This window comes from Pleuronectes platessa, unplaced genomic scaffold (assembly GCF_947347685.1).
Source record: "Pleuronectes platessa unplaced genomic scaffold, fPlePla1.1 scaffold_29, whole genome shotgun sequence".
In the NCBI taxonomy this organism is placed as follows: domain Eukaryota; kingdom Metazoa; phylum Chordata; class Actinopteri; order Pleuronectiformes; family Pleuronectidae; genus Pleuronectes; species Pleuronectes platessa.
In genome coordinates this window covers 956,876-978,631 of record NW_026519188.1, presented here as the reverse complement: position 1 = coordinate 978,631, position 21,756 = coordinate 956,876, and positions in this window count along the sequence as shown.

The window sequence follows — 21,756 nt, the reverse complement described above, 5'->3', positions numbered from 1 at the left end:
TCCTTGATACTTAAAATGCATACAGTGGATTATAATAATGAAAAAGGATAATTTGAAATCTTGGTTTCAACTCTAAAGGAACTCTTTAAAAAACAGATTTTAAGTTTTGGAAACCCCAATGAAAAAGTAGCAACTGCACGGTTTTTACTGTCAGATTGGCTCTAAGTGCCAAAAAGTGCTGGAAACGGGGAGATAAGCCTATTTTTGCAACAATGGTTAAAATTTTCAATTTTTCATCACAGATGTGCCCAAGATGCACAAAAGCGCTGGAAACGGTGAGATAAGCCTATTTTTGCAACTTTGGTTAAAATCTTAAATTTTTCATCACAGATGTGCCCAAGATGCCCAAAAGCGCTGGAAACGGGGAGAAAAGCCTTTTTTTGCAACTTTGGTTAAAATCTTAAATTTTTCATCACAGATGTGCCCAAGATGCGCAAAAGCGCTGGAAACGGTGAGATAAACCTATTTTTGCAACTATAATTAAAATCTTAAATTTTTCATCACAAATGTGCCCAAGATGCCCAAAGGCGCGGGAAACGGTGAGATAACCCTATTTTTGCAACTTTGGTTAAAATCTTCATTTTTTCATCACAGATATGCCCAAGGTGCACAAAAGTGCTGGAAACGGTGAGATAAGCCTAATTTTGCAACAATGTTTAAGGTTTGGAGGTTTCATAGACTAAAGTTGAAAATCAGTGGTTTGACTGCCATAATGAAATAGGGTCACTAATCAACGTGTTTTCTCAAAAGGCCTTCAGTCAAATTCCTTGATACTTAAAATGCATACAGTGGATTATAATAATGAAAAAGGATAATTTGAAATCTTGGTTTCAACTCTAAAGGAACTCTTTAAAAAAAAGATTTTAAGTTTTGGAAACCCCAATGAAAAAGTAGCAACTGCACGGTTTCTACTGTCAGATTGGCTCTAAGTGCCAAAAAGTGCTGGAAACGGAGAGATAAGCCTATTTTTGCAACTTTGGTTAAAATCTTAAATTTTTCATCACAGATGTGCCCAAGATGCCCAAAAGCGCTGAAAACGGTGAGATAAGCCTATTTTTGCAACTATGGTTAAAATCTTAAATTTTTCATCACAGATGTGCCCAATATGCGCAAAAGCGCTGGAAACGGTGAGAAAACCCTATTTTTGCAACTATGGTTAAAATCTTAAATTTTTCATCACAGATGTGCCCAAGATGCGCAAAAGCGCTGGAAACGGTGAGATAAACCTATTTTTGCAACTATAATTAAAATCGTAAATTTTTCATCACAAATGTGCCCAAGATGCCCAAAGGCACTGGAAACTGTGAGATAAGCCTATTTTTGCAACTTTGGTTAAAATCTTCATTTTTTTCATCACAGATATGCCCAAGGTGCACAAAAGTGCTGGAAACGGTGAGATAAGCCTAATTTTGCAACAATGTTTAAGGTTTGGAGGTTTCATAGACTAAAGTTGAAAATCAGTGGTTTGACTGCCATAATGAAATAGGGTCACTAATCAACGTGTTTTCTCAAAAGGCCTTCAGTCAAATTCCTTGATACTTAAAATGCATACAGTGGATTATAATAATGAAAAAGGATAATTTGAAATCTTGGTTTCAACTCTAGAGGAACTCTTTAAAAAAAAGATTTGAAGTTTTGGAAACCCCAATGAAAAAGTAGCAACTGCACGGTTTCTACTGTCAGATTGGCTCTAAGTGCCAAAAAGTGCTGGAAACAGGGAGATAAGCCTATTTTTGCAACTTTGGTTAAAATCATAAATTTTTCATCACAGATGTGCCCAAGATGCGCAAAAGCGCTGGAAACGGTGAGATAAGCCTATTTTTGCAACTTTGGTTAAATCTTAAATTTTTCATCACAGATGTGACCTAGATGCGCAAAAGCGCTGGAAACGGTGAGATAAGCCTATTTTTGCAACTTTGGTTAAAATCTTAAATTTTTCATCACAGATGTGCCCAAGATGCGCAAAAGTGCTGGAAACGGTGAGATAAACCTATTTTTGCAACTATAATTAAAATCTTAAATTTTTCATCACAAATGTGCCCAAGATGCCCAAAGGCGCGGGAAACGGTGAGATAACCCTATTTTTGCAACTTTGGTTAAAATCTTCATTTTTTCATCACAGATATGCCCAAGGTGCACAAAAGTGCTAGAAACGGTGAGATAAGCCTAATTTTGCAACAATGTTTAAGGTTTGGAGGTTTCATAGACTAAAGTTGAAAATCAGTGGTTTGACTGCCATAATGAAATAGGGTCACTAATCAACGTGTTTTCTCAAAAGGCCTTCAGTCAAATTCCTTGATACTTAAAATGCATACAGTGGATTATAATAATGAAAAAGGATAATTTGAAATCTTGGTTTCAACTCTAGAGGAACTCTTTAAAAAAAAGATTTGAAGTTTTGGAAACCCCAATGAAAAAGTAGCAACTGCACGGTTTCTACTGTCAGATTGGCTCTAAGTGCCAAAAAGTGCTGGAAACGGAGAGATAAGCCTATTTTTGCAACTTTGGTTAAAATCTTAAATTTTTCATCACAGATGTGCCCAAGATGCCCAAAAGCGCTGGAAACGGTGAGATAAGCCTATTTTTGCAACTATGGTTAAAATCTTAAATTTTTCATCACAGATGTGCCCAATATGCGCAAAAGCGCTGGAAACGGTGAGAAAACCCTATTTTTGCAACTATGGTTAAAATCTTAAATTTTTCATCACAGATGTGCCCAAGATGCGCAAAAGCGCTGGAAACGGTGAGATAAACCTATTTTTGCAACTATAATTAAAATCGTAAATTTTTCATCACAAATGTGCCCAAGATGCCCAAAGGCACTGGAAACTGTGAGATAAGCCTATTTTTGCAACTTTGGTTAAAATCTTCATTTTTTCATCACAGATATGCCCAAGGTGCACAAAAGTGCTGGAAACGGTGAGATAAGCCTAATTTTGCAACAATGTTTAAGGTTTGGAGGTTTCATAGACTAAAGTTGAAAATCAGTGGTTTGACTGCCATAATGAAATAGGGTCACTAATCAACGTGTTTTCTCAAAAGGCCTTCAGTCAAATTCCTTGATACTTAAAATGCATACAGTGGATTATAATAATGAAAAAGGATAATTTGAAATCTTGGTTTCAACTCTAGAGGAACTCTTTAAAAAAAAGATTTGAAGTTTTGGAAACCCCAATGAAAAAGTAGCAACTGCACGGTTTCTAGTGTCAGATTGGCTCTAAGTGCCAAAAAGTGCTGGAAACAGGGAGATAAGCCTATTTTTGCAACTTTGGTTAAAATCATAAATTTTTCATCACAGATGTGCCCAAGATGCACAAAAGCGCTGGAAACGGTGAGATAAGCCTATTTTTGCAACTATAATTAAAATCTTAAATTTTTCATCACAAATGTGCCCAAGATGCCCAAAGGCACTGGAAACTGTGAGATAAGCCTATTTTTGCAACTTTGGTTAAAATCTTCATTTTTTCATCACAGATATGCCCAAGGTGCACAAAAGTAATGGAAACGGTGAGATAAGCCTAATTTTGCAACAATGTTTAAGGTTTGGAGGTTTCATAGACTAAAGTTGAAAATCAGTGGTTTGACTGCCATAATGAAATAGGGTCACTAATCAACGTGTTTTCTCAAAAGGCCTTCAGTCAAATTCCTTGATACTTAAAATGCATACAGTGGATTATAATAATGAAAAAGGATAATTTGAAATCTTGGTTTCAACTCTAAAGGAACTCTTTAAAAAACAGATTTTAAGTTTTGGAAACCCAAATGAAAAAGTAGCAACTGCACGGTTTTTACTGTCAGATTGGCTCTAAGTGCCAAAAAGTGCTGGAAACGGGGAGATAAGCCTATTTTTGCAACAATGGTTAAAATCTTCAATTTTTCATCACAGATGTGCCCAAGATGCACAAAAGCGCTGGAAACGGTGAGATAAACCTATTTTTGCAACTATAATTAAAATCTTAAATTTTTCATCACAAATGTGCCCAAGATGCCCAAAGGCACTGGAAACTGTGAGATAAGCCTATTTTTGCAACTTTGGTTAAAATCTTCATTTTTTCATCACAGATATGCCCAAGGTGCACAAAAGTAATGGAAACGGTGAGATAAGCCTAATTTTGCAACAATGTTTAAGGTTTGGAGGTTTCATAGACTAAAGTTGAAAATCAGTGGTTTGACTGCCATAATGAAATAGGGTCACTAATCAACGTGTTTTCTCAAAAGGCCTTCAGTCAAATTCCTTGATACTTAAAATGCATACAGTGGATTATAATAATGAAAAAGGATAATTTGAAATCTTGGTTTCAACTCTAGAGGAACTCTTTAAAAAAAAGATTTGAAGTTTTGGAAACCCCAATGAAAAAGTAGCAACTGCACGGTTTCTACTGTCAGATTGGCTCTAAGTGCCAAAAAGTGCTGGAAACAGGGAGATAAGCCTATTTTTGCAACTTTGGTTAAAATCATAAATTTTTCATCACAGATGTGCCCAAGATGCGCAAAAGCGCTGGAAACGGTGAGATAAGCCTATTTTTGCAACTTTGGTTAAATCTTAAATTTTTCATCACAGATGTGCCCAAGATGCCCAAAAGCGCTGGAAACGGGGAGATAAGCCTTTTTTTGCAACTTTGGTTAAAATCTTCATTTTTTCATCACAGATATGCCCAAGATGCACAAAAGTGCTGGAAACGGTGAGATAAGCCTAATTTTGCAACAATGTTTAAGGTTTGGAGGTTTCATAGACTAAAGTTGAAAATCAGTGGTTTGACTGCCATAATGAAATAGGGTCACTAATCAACGTGTTTTCTCAAAAGGCCTTCAGTCAAATTCCTTGATACTTAAAATGCATACAGTGGATTATAATAATGAAAAAGGATAATTTGAAATCTTGGTTTCAACTCTAAAGGAACTCTTTAAAAAACAGATTTTAAGTTTTGGAAACCCAAATGAAAAAGTAGCAACTGCACGGTTTTTACTGTCAGATTGGCTCTAAGTGCCAAAAAGTGCTGGAAACGGGGAGATAAGCCTATTTTTGCAACAATGGTTAAAATCTTCAATTTTTCATCACAGATGTGCCCAAGATGCACAAAAGCGCTGGAAACGGTGAGATAAGCCTATTTTTGCAACTTTGGCTAAAATCTTAAATTTTTCATCACAGATGTGCCCAAGATGCCCAAAAGCGCTGGAAACGGGGAGATAAGCCTTTTTTTGCAACTTTGGTTAAAATCTTAAATTTTTCATCACAGATGTGCCCAAGATGCGCAAAAGCGCTGGAAACGATGAGATAAACCTATTTTTGCAACTATAATTAAAATCTTAAATTTTTCATCACAAATGTGCCCAAGATGCCCAAAGGCACTGGAAACTGTGAGATAAGCCTATTTTTGCAACTTTGGTTAAAATCTTCATTTTTTCATCACAGATATGCCCAAGGTGCACAAAAGTAATGGAAACGGTGAGATAAGCCTAATTTTGCAACAATGTTTAAGGTTTGGAGGTTTCATAGACTAAAGTTGAAAATCAGTGGTTTGACTGCCATAATGAAATAGGGTCACTAATCAACGTGTTTTCTCAAAAGGCCTTCAGTCAAATTCCTTGATACTTAAAATGCATACAGTGGATTATAATAATGAAAAAGGATAATTTGAAATCTTGGTTTCAACTCTAGAGGAACTCTTTAAAAAAAAGATTTGAAGTTTTGGAAACCCCAATGAAAAAGTAGCAACTGCACGGTTTCTACTGTCAGATTGGCTCTAAGTGCCAAAAAGTGCTGGAAACAGGGAGATAAGCCTATTTTTGCAACTTTGGTTAAAATCATAAATTTTTCATCACAGATGTGCCCAAGATGCGCAAAAGCGCTGGAAACGGTGAGATAAGCCTATTTTTGCAACTTTGGTTAAATCTTAAATTTTTCATCACAGATGTGCCCAAGATGCCCAAAAGCGCTGGAAACGGGGAGATAAGCCTTTTTTTGCAACTATGGTTAAAATCTTAAATTTTTCATCACAGATGTGCCCAAGATGCGCAAAAGCGCTGGAAACGGTGAGATAAACCTATTTTTGCAACTATAATTAAAATCTTAAATTTTTCATCACAAATGTGCCCAAGATGCCCAAAGGCACTGGAAACTGAGAGATAAGCCTATTTTTGCAACTTTGGTTAAAATCTTCATTTTTTCATCACAGATATGCCCAAGGTGCACAAAAGTGCTGGAAACGGTGTGATAAGCCTAATTTTGCAACAATGTTTAAGGTTTGGAGGTTTCATAGACTAAAGTTGAAAATCAGTGGTTTGACTGCCATAATGAAATAGGGTCACTAATCAACGTGTTTTCTCAAAAGGCCTTCAGTCAAATTCCTTGATACTTAAAATGCATACAGTGGATTATAATAATGAAAAAGGATAATTTGAAATCTTGGTTTCAACTCTAGAGGAACTCTTTAAAAAAAAGATTTGAAGTTTTGGAAACCCCAATGAAAAAGTAGCAACTGCACGGTTTCTACTGTCAGATTGGCTCTAAGTGCCAAAAAGTGCTGGAAACAGGGAGATAAGCCTATTTTTGCAACTTTGGTTAAAATCATAAATTTTTCATCACAGATGTGCCCAAGATGCGCAAAAGCGCTGGAAACGGTGAGATAAGCCTATTTTTGCAACTTTGGTTAAATCTTAAATTTTTCATCACAGATGTGCCCAAGATGCCCAAAAGCGCTGGAAACGGGGAGATAAGCCTTTTTTTGCAACTATGGTTAAAATCTTAAATTTTTCATCACAGATGTGCCCAAGATGCGCAAAAGCGCTGGAAACGGTGAGATAATCCTATTTTTGCAACTATAATTAAAATCTTAAATTTTTCATCACAAATGTGCCCAAGATGCCCAAAGGCACTGGAAACTGAGAGATAAGCCTATTTTTGCAACTTTGGTTAAAATCTTCATTTTTTCATCACAGATATGCCCAAGGTGCACAAAAGTGCTGGAAACGGTGTGATAAGCCTAATTTTGCAACAATGTTTAAGGTTTGGAGGTTTCATAGACTAAAGTTGAAAATCAGTGGTTTGACTGCCATAATGAAATAGGGTCACTAATCAACGTGTTTTCTCAAAAGGCCTTCAGTCAAATTCCTTGATACTTAAAATGCATACAGTGGATTATAATAATGAAAAAGGATAATTTGAAATCTTGGTTTCAACTCTAGAGGAACTCTTTAAAAAAAAGATTTGAAGTTTTGGAAACCCCAATGAAAAAGTAGCAACTGCACGGTTTCTACTGTCAGATTGGCTCTAAGTGCCAAAAAGTGCTGGAAACAGGGAGATAAGCCTATTTTTGCAACTTTGGTTAAAATCATAAATTTTTCATCACAGATGTGCCCAAGATGCGCAAAAGCGCTGGAAACGGTGAGATAAGCCTATTTTTGCAACTTTGGTTAAATCTTAAATTTTTCATCACAGATGTGCCCAAGATGCGCAAAAGCGCTGGAAACGGTGAGATAAGCCTATTTTTGCAACTTTGGTTAAAATCTTCATTTTTTCATCACAGATATGCCCAAGATGCACAAAAGTGCTGGAAACGGTGAGATAAGCCTAATTTTGCAACAATGTTTAAGGTTTGGAGGTTTCATAGACTAAAGTTGAAAATCAGTGGTTTGACTGCCATAATGAAATAGGGTCACTAATCAACGTGTTTTCTCAAAAGGCCTTCAGTCAAATTCCTTGATACTTAAAATGCATACAGTGGATTATAATAATGAAAAAGGATAATTTGAAATCTTGGTTTCAACTCTAGAGGAACTCTTTGAAAAAAAGATTTGAAGTTTTGGAAACCCCAATGAAAAAGTAGCAACTGCACGGTTTCTACTGTCAGATTGGCTCTAAGTGCCAAAAAGTGCTGGAAACAGGGAGATAAGCCTATTTTTGCAACTTTGGTTAAAATCATAAATTTTTCATCACAGATGTGCCCAAGATGCGCAAAAGCGCTGGAAACGGTGAGATAAGCCTATTTTTGCAACTTTGGTTAAATCTTAAATTTTTCATCACAGATGTGCCCAAGATGCGCAAAAGCGCTGGAAACGGTGAGATAAGCCTATTTTTGCAACTTTGGTTAAAATCTTCATTTTTTCATCACAGATATGCCCAAGATGCACAAAAGTGCTGGAAACGGTGAGATAAGCCTAATTTTGCAACAATGTTTAAGGTTTGGAGGTTTCATAGACTAAAGTTGAAAATCAGTGGTTTGACTGCCATAATGAAATAGGGTCACTAATCAACGTGTTTTCTCAAAAGGCCTTCAGTCAAATTCCTTGATACTTAAAATGCATACAGTGGATTATAATAATGAAAAAGGATAATTTGAAATCTTGGTTTCAACTCTAAAGGAACTCTTTAAAAAACAGATTTTAAGTTTTGGAAACCCAAATGAAAAAGTAGCAACTGCACGGTTTTTACTGTCAGATTGGCTCTAAGTGCCAAAAAGTGCTGGAAACGGGGAGATAAGCCTATTTTTGCAACAATGGTTAAAATCTTCAATTTTTCATCACAGATGTGCCCAAGATGCACAAAAGCGCTGGAAACGGTGAGATAAACCTATTTTTGCAACTATAATTAAAATCTTAAATTTTTCATCACAAATGTGCCCAAGATGCCCAAAGGCACTGGAAACTGTGAGATAAGCCTATTTTTGCAACTTTGGTTAAAATCTTCATTTTTTCATCACAGATATGCCCAAGGTGCACAAAAGTAATGGAAACGGTGAGATAAGCCTAATTTTGCAACAATGTTTAAGGTTTGGAGGTTTCATAGACTAAAGTTGAAAATCAGTGGTTTGACTGCCATAATGAAATAGATTCACTAATCAACGTGTTTTCTCAAAAGGCCTTCAGTCAAATTCCTTGATACTTAAAATGCATACAGTGGATTATAATAATGAAAAAGGATAATTTGAAATCTTGGTTTCAACTCTAGAGGAACTCTTTAAAAAAAAGATTTGAAGTTTTGGAAACCCCAATGAAAAAGTAGCAACTGCACGGTTTCTACTGTCAGATTGGCTCTAAGTGCCAAAAAGTGCTGGAAACAGGGAGATAAGCCTATTTTTGCAACTTTGGTTAAAATCATAAATTTTTCATCACAGATGTGCCCAAGATGCGCAAAAGCGCTGGAAACGGTGAGATAAGCCTATTTTTGCAACTTTGGTTAAATCTTAAATTTTTCATCACAGATGTGCCCAAGATGCCCAAAAGCGCTGGAAACGGGGAGATAAGCCTTTTTTTGCAACTTTGGTTAAAATCTTCATTTTTTCATCACAGATATGCCCAAGATGCACAAAAGTGCTGGAAACGGTGAGATAAGCCTAATTTTGCAACAATGTTTAAGGTTTGGAGGTTTCATAGACTAAAGTTGAAAATCAGTGGTTTGACTGCCATAATGAAATAGGGTCACTAATCAACGTGTTTTCTCAAAAGGCCTTCAGTCAAATTCCTTGATACTTAAAATGCATACAGTGGATTATAATAATGAAAAAGGATAATTTGAAATCTTGGTTTCAACTCTAAAGGAACTCTTTAAAAAACAGATTTTAAGTTTTGGAAACCCAAATGAAAAAGTAGCAACTGCACGGTTTCTACTGTCAGATTGGCTCTAAGTGCCAAAAAGTGCTGGAAACAGGGAGATAAGCCTATTTTTGCAACTTTGGTTAAAATCATAAATTTTTCATCACAGATGTGCCCAAGATGCGCAAAAGCGCTGGAAACGGAGAGATAAGCCTATTTTTGCAACTTTGGTTAAATCTTAAATTTTTCATCACAGATGTGCCCAAGATGCCCAAAAGCGCTGGAAACGGGGAGATAAGCCTTTTTTTGCAACTATGGTTAAAATCTTAAATTTTTCATCACAGATGTGCCCAAGATGCGCAAAAGCGCTGGAAACGGTGAGATAAACCTATTTTTGCAACTATAATTAAAATCTTAAATTTTTCATCACAAATGTGCCCAAGATGCCCAAAGGCACTGGAAACTGAGAGATAAGCCTATTTTTGCAACTTTGGTTAAAATCTTCATTTTTTCATCACAGATATGCCCAAGGTGCACAAAAGTGCTGGAAACGGTGTGATAAGCCTAATTTTGCAACAATGTTTAAGGTTTGGAGGTTTCATAGACTAAAGTTGAAAATCAGTGGTTTGACTGCCATAATGAAATAGGGTCACTAATCAACGTGTTTTCTCAAAAGGCCTTCAGTCAAATTCCTTGATACTTAAAATGCATACAGTGGATTATAATAATGAAAAAGGATAATTTGAAATCTTGGTTTCAACTCTAGAGGAACTCTTTAAAAAAAAGATTTGAAGTTTTGGAAACCCCAATGAAAAAGTAGCAACTGCACGGTTTCTACTGTCAGATTGGCTCTAAGTGCCAAAAAGTGCTGGAAACAGGGAGATAAGCCTATTTTTGCAACTTTGGTTAAAATCATAAATTTTTCATCACAGATGTGCCCAAGATGCGCAAAAGCGCTGGAAACGGTGAGATAAGCCTATTTTTGCAACTTTGGTTAAATCTTAAATTTTTCATCACAGATGTGCCCAAGATGCCCAAAAGCGCTGGAAACGGGGAGATAAGCCTTTTTTTGCAACTATGGTTAAAATCTTAAATTTTTCATCACAGATGTGCCCAAGATGCGCAAAAGCGCTGGAAACGGTGAGATAATCCTATTTTTGCAACTATAATTAAAATCTTAAATTTTTCATCACAAATGTGCCCAAGATGCCCAAAGGCACTGGAAACTGAGAGATAAGCCTATTTTTGCAACTTTGGTTAAAATCTTCATTTTTTCATCACAGATATGCCCAAGGTGCACAAAAGTGCTGGAAACGGTGTGATAAGCCTAATTTTGCAACAATGTTTAAGGTTTGGAGGTTTCATAGACTAAAGTTGAAAATCAGTGGTTTGACTGCCATAATGAAATAGGGTCACTAATCAACGTGTTTTCTCAAAAGGCCTTCAGTCAAATTCCTTGATACTTAAAATGCATACAGTGGATTATAATAATGAAAAAGGATAATTTGAAATCTTGGTTTCAACTCTAGAGGAACTCTTTAAAAAAAAGATTTGAAGTTTTGGAAACCCCAATGAAAAAGTAGCAACTGCACGGTTTCTACTGTCAGATTGGCTCTAAGTGCCAAAAAGTGCTGGAAACAGGGAGATAAGCCTATTTTTGCAACTTTGGTTAAAATCATAAATTTTTCATCACAGATGTGCCCAAGATGCGCAAAAGCGCTGGAAACGGTGAGATAAGCCTATTTTTGCAACTTTGGTTAAATCTTAAATTTTTCATCACAGATGTGCCCAAGATGCGCAAAAGCGCTGGAAACGGTGAGATAAGCCTATTTTTGCAACTTTGGTTAAAATCTTCATTTTTTCATCACAGATATGCCCAAGATGCACAAAAGTGCTGGAAACGGTGAGATAAGCCTAATTTTGCAACAATGTTTAAGGTTTGGAGGTTTCATAGACTAAAGTTGAAAATCAGTGGTTTGACTGCCATAATGAAATAGGGTCACTAATCAACGTGTTTTCTCAAAAGGCCTTCAGTCAAATTCCTTGATACTTAAAATGCATACAGTGGATTATAATAATGAAAAAGGATAATTTGAAATCTTGGTTTCAACTCTAGAGGAACTCTTTGAAAAAAAGATTTGAAGTTTTGGAAACCCCAATGAAAAAGTAGCAACTGCACGGTTTCTACTGTCAGATTGGCTCTAAGTGCCAAAAAGTGCTGGAAACAGGGAGATAAGCCTATTTTTGCAACTTTGGTTAAAATCATAAATTTTTCATCACAGATGTGCCCAAGATGCGCAAAAGCGCTGGAAACGGTGAGATAAGCCTATTTTTGCAACTTTGGTTAAATCTTAAATTTTTCATCACAGATGTGACCTAGATGCGCAAAAGCGCTGGAAACGGTGAGATAAGCCTATTTTTGCAACTTTGGTTAAAATCTTCATTTTTTCATCACAGATATGCCCAAGATGCACAAAAGTGCTGGAAACGGTGAGATAGGCCTAATTTTGCAACAATGTTTAAGGTTTGGAGGTTTCATAGACTAAAGTTGAAAATCAGTGGTTTGACTGCCATAATGAAATAGGGTCACTAATCAACGTGTTTTCTCAAAAGGCCTTCAGTCAAATTCCTTGATACTTAAAATGCATACAGTGGATTATAATAATGAAAAAGGATAATTTGAAATCTTGGTTTCAACTCTAAAGGAACTCTTTAAAAAAAAGATTTTAAGTTTTGGAAACCCCAATGAAAAAGTAGCAACTGCACGGTTTCTACTGTTCAGATTGGCTCTAAGTGCCAAAAAGTGCTGGAAATGGGGGGAGATAAGCCTATTTTTGCAACAATGGTTAAAATCTTCAATTTTTCATCACAGATGTGCCCAAGATGCACAAAAGCGCTGGAAACGGTGAGATAAGCCTATTTTTGCAACTTTGGTTAAAATCTTAAATTTTTCATCACAGATGTGCCCAAGATGCCCAAAAGCGCTGGAAACGGGGAGATAAGCCTTTTTTTGCAACTTTGGTGAAAATCTTAAATTTTTCATCACAGATGTGCCCAAGATGCGCAAAAGCGCTGGAAACGGTGAGATAAACCTATTTTTGCAACTATAATTAAAATTTTAAATTTTTCATCACAAATGTGCCCAAGATGCCCAAAGGCGCTGGAAACGTTGAGATAAGCCTATTTTTGCAACTTTGGTTAAAATCTTCATTTTTTCATCACAGATATGCCCAAGGTGCACAAAAGTGCTGGAAACGGTGAGATAAGCCTAATTTTGCAACAATGTTTAAGGTTTGGAGGTTTCATAGACTAAAGTTGAAAATCAGTGGTTTGACTGCCATAATGAAATAGGGTCACTAATCAACGTGTTTTCTCAAAAGGCCTTCAGTCAAATTCCTTGATACTTAAAATGCATACAGTGGATTATAATAATGAAAAAGGATAATTTGAAATCTTGGTTTCAACTCTAAAGGAACTTTTTAAAAAAAAGATTTTAAGTTTTGGAAACCCCAATGAAAAAGTAGCAACTGCACGGTTTCTACTGTCAGATTGGCTCTAAGTGCCAAAAAGTACTGGAAACGGAGAGATAAGCCTATTTTTGCAACAATGGTTAAAATCTTAAATTTTTCATCACAGATGTGCCCAAGATGCGCAAAAGCGCTGGAAACGGTGAGATAAGCCTATTTTTGCAACTTTGGTTAAAATCTTCATTTTTTCATCACAGATATGCCCAAGATGCACAAAAGTGCTGGAAACGGTGAGATAAGCCTAATTTTGCAACAATGTTTAAGGTTTGGAGGTTTCATAGACTAAAGTTGAAAATCAGTGGTTTGACTGCCATAATGAAATAGGGTCACTAATCAACGTGTTTTCTCAAAAGGCCTTCAGTCAAATTCCTTGATACTTAAAATGCATACAGTGGATTATAATAATGAAAAAGGATAATTTGAAATCTTGGTTTCAACTCTAAAGGAACTCTTTAAAAAACAGATTTTAAGTTTTGGAAACCCCAATGAAAAAGTAGCAACTGCACGGTTTTTACTGTCAGATTGGCTCTAAGTGCCAAAAAGTGCTGGAAACGGGGAGATAAGCCTATTTTTGCAACTTTGGTTAAAATCTTCAATTTTTCATCACAGATGTGCCCAAGATGCGCAAAAGCGCTGGAAACGGTGAGATAAGCCTATTTTTGCAACTTTGGTTAAAATCTTCATTTTTTCATCACAGATATGCCCAAGATGCACAAAAGTGCTGGAAACGGTGAGATAAGCCTAATTTTGCAACAATGTTTAAGGTTTGGAGGTTTCATAGACTAAAGTTGAAAATCAGTGGTTTGACTGCCATAATGAAATAGGGTCACTAATCAACGTGTTTTCTCAAAAGGCCTTCAGTCAAATTCCTTGATACTTAAAATGCATACAGTGGATTATAATAATGAAAAAGGATAATTTGAAATCTTGGTTTCAACTCTAAAGGAACTCTTTAAAAAACAGATTTTAAGTTTTGGAAACCCCAATGAAAAAGTAGCAACTGCACGGTTTTTACTGTCAGATTGGCTCTAAGTGCCAAAAAGTGCTGGAAACGGGGAGATAAGCCTATTTTTGCAACTTTGGTTAAAATCTTCAATTTTTCATCACAGATGTGCCCAAGATGCCCAAAAGCGCTGGAAACGGGGAGATAAGCCTTTTTTTGCAACTTTGGTTAAAATCTTAAATTTTTCATCACAGATGTGCCCAAGATGCGCAAAAGCGCTGGAAACGGTGAGATAAACCTATTTTTGCAACTATAATTAAAATCTTAAATTTTTCATCACAAATGTGCCCAAGATGCCCAAAGGCACTGGAAACTGTGAGATAAGCCTATTTTTGCAACAATGGTTAAAATCTTCAATTTTTCATCACAGATGTAACCAAGATGCACAAAAGCGCTTTAAACGGTGAGATAAGCCTATTTTTGCAACTTTGGTTAAAATCTTCAATTTTTCATCACAGATGTGCCCAAGATGCGCAAAAGCGCTGGAAACGGTGAGATAAGCCTATTTTTGCAACTTTGGTTAAATCTTAAATTTTTCATCACAGATGTGCCCAAGATGCCCAAAAGCGCTGGAAACGGGGAGATAAGCCTTTTTTTGCAACTATGGTTAAAATCTTAAATTTTTCATCACAGATGTGCCCAAGATGCGCAAAAGCGCTGGAAACGGTGAGATAAACCTATTTTTGCAACTATAATTAAAATCTTAAATTTTTCATCACAAATGTGCCCAAGATGCCCAAAGGCACTGGAAACTGAGAGATAAGCCTATTTTTGCAACTTTGGTTAAAATCTTCATTTTTTCATCACAGATATGCCCAAGGTGCACAAAAGTGCTGGAAACGGTGAGATAAGCCTAATTTTGCAACAATGTTTAAGGTTTGGAGGTTTCATAGACTAAAGTTGAAAATCAGTGGTTTGACTGCCATAATGAAATAGGGTCACTAATCAACGTGTTTTCTCAAAAGGCCTTCAGTCAAATTCCTTGATACTTAAAATGCATACAGTGGATTATAATAATGAAAAAGGATAATTTGAAATCTTGGTTTCAACTCTAAAGGAACTTTTTAAAAAAAAGATTTTAAGTTTTGGAAACCCCAATGAAAAAGTAGCAACTGCACGGTTTCTACTGTCAGATTGGCTCTAAGTGCCAAAAAGTACTGGAAACGGAGAGATAAGCCTATTTTTGCAACAATGGTTAAAATCTTAAATTTTTCATCACAGATGTGCCCAAGATGCGCAAAAGCGCTGGAAACGGTGAGATAAGCCTATTTTTGCAACTTTGGTTAAAATCTTCATTTTTTCATCACAGATATGCCCAAGATGCACAAAAGTGCTGGAAACGGTGAGATAAGCCTAATTTTGCAACAATGTTTAAGGTTTGGAGGTTTCATAGACTAAAGTTGAAAATCAGTGGTTTGACTGCCATAATGAAATAGGGTCACTAATCAACGTGTTTTCTCAAAAGGCCTTCAGTCAAATTCCTTGATACTTAAAATGCATACAGTGGATTATAATAATGAAAAAGGATAATTTGAAATCTTGGTTTCAACTCTAAAGGAACTCTTTAAAAAACAGATTTTAAGTTTTGGAAACCCCAATGAAAAAGTAGCAACTGCACGGTTTTTACTGTCAGATTGGCTCTAAGTGCCAAAAAGTGCTGGAAACGGGGAGATAAGCCTATTTTTGCAACTTTGGTTAAAATCTTCAATTTTTCATCACAGATGTGCCCAAGATGCACAAAAGCGCTGGAAACGGGGAGATAAGCCTTTTTTTGCAACTTTGGTTAAAATCTTAAATTTTTCATCACAGATGTGCCCAAGATGCGCAAAAGCGCTGGAAACGGTGAGATAAGCCTATTTTTGCAACTTTGGTTAAAATCTTCATTTTTTCATCACAGATATGCCCAAGATGCACAAAAGTGCTGGAAACGGTGAGATAAGCCTAATTTTGCAACAATGTTTAAGGTTTGGAGGTTTCATAGACTAAAGTTGAAAATCAGTGGTTTGACTGCCATAATGAAATAGGGTCACTAATCAACGTGTTTTCTCAAAAGGCCTTCAGTCAAATTCCTTGATACTTAAAATGCATACAGTGGATTATAATAATGAAAAAGGATAATTTGAAATCTTGGTTTCAACTCTAAAGGAACTCTTTAAAAAACAGATTTTAAGTTTTGGAAACCCCAATGAAAAAGTAGCAACTGCACGGTTTTTACTGTCAGATTGGCTCTAAGTGCCAAAAAGTGCTGGAAACGGGGAGATAAGCCTATTTTTGCAACTTTGGTTAAAATCTTCAATTTTTCATCACAGATGTGCCCAAGATGCCCAAAAGCGCTGGAAACGGGGAGATAAGCCTTTTTTTGCAACTTTGGTTAAAATCTTAAATTTTTCATCACAGATGTGCCCAAGATGCGCAAAAGCGCTGGAAACGGTGAGATAAACCTATTTTTGCAACTATAATTAAAATCTTAAATTTTTCATCACAAATGTGCCCAAGATGCCCAAAGGCACTGGAAACTGTGAGATAAGCCTATTTTTGCAACAATGGTTAAAATCTTCAATTTTTCATCACAGATGTAACCAAGATGCACAAAAGCGCTTTAAACGGTGAGATAAGCCTATTTTTGCAACTTTGGTTAAAATCTTCAATTTTTCATCACAGATGTGCCCAAGATGCGCAAAAGCGCTGGAAACGGTGAGATAAGCCTATTTTTGCAACTTTGGTTAAATCTTAAATTTTTCATCACAGATGTGCCCAAGATGCCCAAAAGCGCTGGAAACGGGGAGATAAGCCTTTTTTTGCAACTATGGTTAAAATCTTAAATTTTTCATCACAGATGTGCCCAAGATGCGCAAAAGCGCTGGAAACGGTGAGATAAACCTATTTTTGCAACTATAATTAAAATCTTAAATTTTTCATCACAAATGTGCCCAAGATGCCCAAAGGCACTGGAAACTGAGAGATAAGCCTATTTTTGCAACTTTGGTTAAAATCTTCATTTTTTCATCACAGATATGCCCAAGGTGCACAAAAGTGCTGGAAACGGTGTGATAAGCCTAATTTTGCAACAATGTTTAAGGTTTGGAGGTTTCATAGACTAAAGTTGAAAATCAGTGGTTTGACTGCCATAATGAAATAGGGTCACTAATCAACGTGTTTTCTCAAAAGGCCTTCAGTCAAATTCCTTGATACTTAAAATGCATACAGTGGATTATAATAATGAAAAAGGATAATTTGAAATCTTGGTTTCAACTCTAGAGGAACTCTTTGAAAAAAAGATTTGAAGTTTTGGAAACCCCAATGAAACAGTAGCAACTGCACGGTTTCTACTGTCAGATTGGCTCTAAGTGCCAAAAAGTGCTGGAAACAGGGAGATAAGCCTATTTTTGCAACTTTGGTTAAAATCATAAATTTTTCATCACAGATGTGCCCAAGATGCGCAAAAGCGCTGGAAACGGTGAGATAAGCCTATTTTTGCAACTTTGGTTAAATCTTAAATTTTTCATCACAGATGTGCCCAAGATGCGCAAAAGCGCTGGAAACGGTGAGATAAGCCTATTTTTGCAACTTTGGTTAAAATCTTCATTTTTTCATCACAGATATGCCCAAGGTGCACAAAAGTAATGGAAACGGTGAGATAAGCCTAATTTTGCAACAATGTTTAAGGTTTGGAGGTTTCATAGACTAAAGTTGAAAATCAGTGGTTTGACTGCCATAATGAAATAGGGTCACTAATCAACGTGTTTTCTCAAAAGGCCTTCAGTCAAATTCCTTGATACTTAAAATGCATACAGTGGATTATAATAATGAAAAAGGATAATTTGAAATCTTGGTTTCAACTCTAGAGGAACTCTTTAAAAAAAAGATTTGAAGTTTTGGAAACCCCAATGAAAAAGTAGCAACTGCACGGTTTCTACTGTCAGATTGGCTCTAAGTGCCAAAAAGTGCTGGAAACAGGGAGATAAGCCTATTTTTGCAACTTTGGTTAAAATCATAAATTTTTCATCACAGATGTGCTCAAGATGCGCAAAAGCGCTGGAAACGGTGAGATAAGCCTATTTTTGCAACTTTGGTTAAATCTTAAATTTTTCATCACAGATGTGCCCAAGATGCGCAAAAGCGCTGGAAACGGTGAGATAAGCCTATTTTTGCAACTTTGGTTAAAATCTTCATTTTTTCATCACAGATATGCCCAAGATGCACAAAAGTGCTGGAAACGGTGAGATAAGCCTAATTTTGCAACAATGTTTAAGGTTTGGAGGTTTCATAGACTAAAGTTGAAAATCAGTGGTTTGACTGCCATAATGAAATAGGGTCACTAATCAACGTGTTTTCTCAAAAGGCCTTCAGTCAAATTCCTTGATACTTAAAATGCATACAGTGGATTATAATAATGAAAAAGGATAATTTGAAATCTTGGTTTCAACTCTAAAGGAACTCTTTAAAAAACAGATTTTAAGTTTTGGAAACCCCAATGAAAAAGTAGCAACTGCACGGTTTTTACTGTCAGATTGGCTCTAAGTGCCAAAAAGTGCTGGAAACGGGGAGATAAGCCTATTTTTGCAACAATGGTTAAAATCTTCAATTTTTCATCACAGATGTGCCCAAGATGCACAAAAGCGCTGGAAACGGTGAGATAAGCCTATTTTTGCAACTTTGGTTAAAATCTTCATTTTTTCATCACAGATATGCCCAAGATGCACAAAAGTGCTGGAAACGGTGAGATAAGCCTAATTTTGCAACAATGTTTAAGGTTTGGAGGTTTCATAGACTAAAGTTGAAAATCAGTGGTTTGACTGCCATAATGAAATAGGGTCACTAATCAACGTGTTTTCTCAAAAGGCCTTCAGTCAAATTCCTTGATACTTAAAATGCATACAGTGGATTATAATAATGAAAAAGGATAATTTGAAATCTTGGTTTCAACTCTAGAGGAACTCTTTAAAAAAAAGATTTGAAGTTTTGGAAACCCCAATGAAAAAGTAGCAACTGCACGGTTTCTACTGTCAGATTGGCTCTAAGTGCCAAAAAGTGCTGGAAACAGGGAGATAAGCCTATTTTTGCAACTTTGGTTAAAATCATAAATTTTTCATCACAGATGTGCTCAAGATGCGCAAAAGCGCTGGAAACGGTGAGATAAGCCTATTTTTGCAACTTTGGTTAAATCTTAAATTTTTCATCACAGATGTGCCCAAGATGCGCAAAAGCGCTGGAAACGGTGAGATAAGCCTATTTTTGCAACTTTGGTTAAAATCTTCATTTTTTCATCACAGATATGCCCAAGATGCACAAAAGTGCTGGAAACGGTGAGATAAGCCTAATTTTGCAACAATGTTTAAGGTTTGGAGGTTTCATAGACTAAAGTTGAAAATCAGTGGTTTGACTGCCATAATGAAATAGGGTCACTAATCAACGTGTTTTCTCAAAAGGCCTTCAGTCAAATTCCTTGATACTTAAAATGCATACAGTGGATTATAATAATGAAAAAGGATAATTTGAAATCTTGGTTTCAACTCTAAAGGAACTCTTTAAAAAACAGATTTTAAGTTTTGGAAACCCCAATGAAAAAGTAGCAACTGCACGGTTTTTACTGTCAGATTGGCTCTAAGTGCCAAAAAGTGCTGGAAACGGGGAGATAAGCCTATTTTTGCAACAATGGTTAAAATCTTCAATTTTTCATCACAGATGTGCCCAAGATGCACAAAAGCGCTGGAAACGGTGAGATAAGCCTATTTTTGCAACTTTGGTTAAAATCTTCATTTTTTCATCACAGATATGCCCAAGATGCACAAAAGTGCTGGAAACGGTGAGATAAGCCTAATTTTGCAACAATGTTTAAGGTTTGGAGGTTTCATAGACTAAAGTTGAAAATCAGTGGTTTGACTGCCATAATGAAATAGGGTCACTAATCAACGTGTTTTCTCAAAAGGCCTTCAGTCAAATTCCTTGATACTTAAAATGCATACAGTGGATTATAATAATGAAAAAGGATAATTTGAAATCTTGGTTTCAACTCTAAAGGAACTCTTTAAAAAACAGATTTTAAGTTTTGGAAACCCCAATGAAAAAGTAGCAACTGCACGGTTTTTACTGTCAGATTGGCTCTAAGTGCCAAAAAGTGCTGGAAACGGGGAGATAAGCCTATTTTTGCAACTTTGGTTAAAATCTTCAATTTTTCATCACAGATGTGCCCAAGATGCCCAAAAGCGCTGGAAACGGGGAGATAAGCCTTTTTTTGCAACTTTGGTTAAAATCTTAAATTTTTCATCACAGATGTGCCCAAGATGCGCAAAAGCGCTGGAAACGGTGAGATAAACCTATTTTTGCAACTATAATTAAAATCTTAAATTTTTCATCACAAATGTGCCCAAGATGCCCAAAGGCACTGGAAACTGTGAGATAAGCCTATTTTTGCAACAATGGTTAAAATCTTCAATTTTTCATCACAGATGTAACCAAGATGCACAAAAGCGCTTTAAACGGTGAGATAAGCCTATTTTTGCAACTTTGGTTAAAATCTTCAATTTTTCATCACAGATGTGCCCAAGATGCGCAAAAGCGCTGGAAACGGTGAGATAAGCCTATTTTTGCAACTTTGGTTAAATCTTAAATTTTTCATCACAGATGTGCCCAAGATGCCCAAAAGCGCTGGAAACGGGGAGATAAGCCTTTTTTTGCAACTATGGTTAAAATCTTAAATTTTTCATCACAGATGTGCCCAAGATGCGCAAAAGCGCTGGAAACGGTGAGATAAACCTATTTTTGCAACTATAATTAAAATCTTAAATTTTTCATCACAGATATGCCCAAGGTGCACAAAAGTAATGGAAACGGTGAGATAAGCCTAATTTTGCAACAATGTTTAAGGTTTGGAGGTTTCATAGACTAAAGTTGAAAATCAGTGGTTTGACTGCCATAATGAAATAGGGTCACTAATCAACGTGTTTTCTCAAAAGGCCTTCAGTCAAATTCCTTGATACTTAAAATGCATACAGTGGATTATAATAATGAAAAAGGATAATTTGAAATCTTGGTTTCAACTCTAGAGGAACTCTTTAAAAAAAAGATTTGAAGTTTTGGAAACCCCAATGAAAAAGTAGCAACTGCACGGTTTCTACTGTCAGATTGGCTCTAAGTGCCAAAAAGTGCTGGAAACAGGGAGATAAGCCTATTTTTGCAACTTTGGTTAAAATCATAAATTTTTCATCACAGATGTGCTCAAGATGCGCAAAAGCGCTGGAAACGGTGAGATAAGCCTATTTTTGCAACTTTGGTTAAATCTTAAATTTTTCATCACAGATGTGCCCAAGATGCGCAAAAGCGCTGGAAACGGTGAGATAAGCCTATTTTTGCAACTTTGGTTAAAATCTTCATTTTTTCATCACAGATATGCCCAAGATGCACAAAAGTGCTGGAAACGGTGAGATAAGCCTAATTTTGCAACAATGTTTAAGGTTTGGAGGTTTCATAGACTAAAGTTGAAAATCAGTGGTTTGACTGCCATAATGAAATAGGGTCACTAATCAACGTGTTTTCTCAAAAGGCCTTCAGTCAAATTCCTTGATACTTAAAATGCATACAGTGGATTATAATAATGAAAAAGGATAATTTGAAATCTTGGTTTCAACTCTAAAGGAACTCTTTAAAAAACAGATTTTAAGTTTTGGAAACCCCAATGAAAAAGTAGCAACTGCA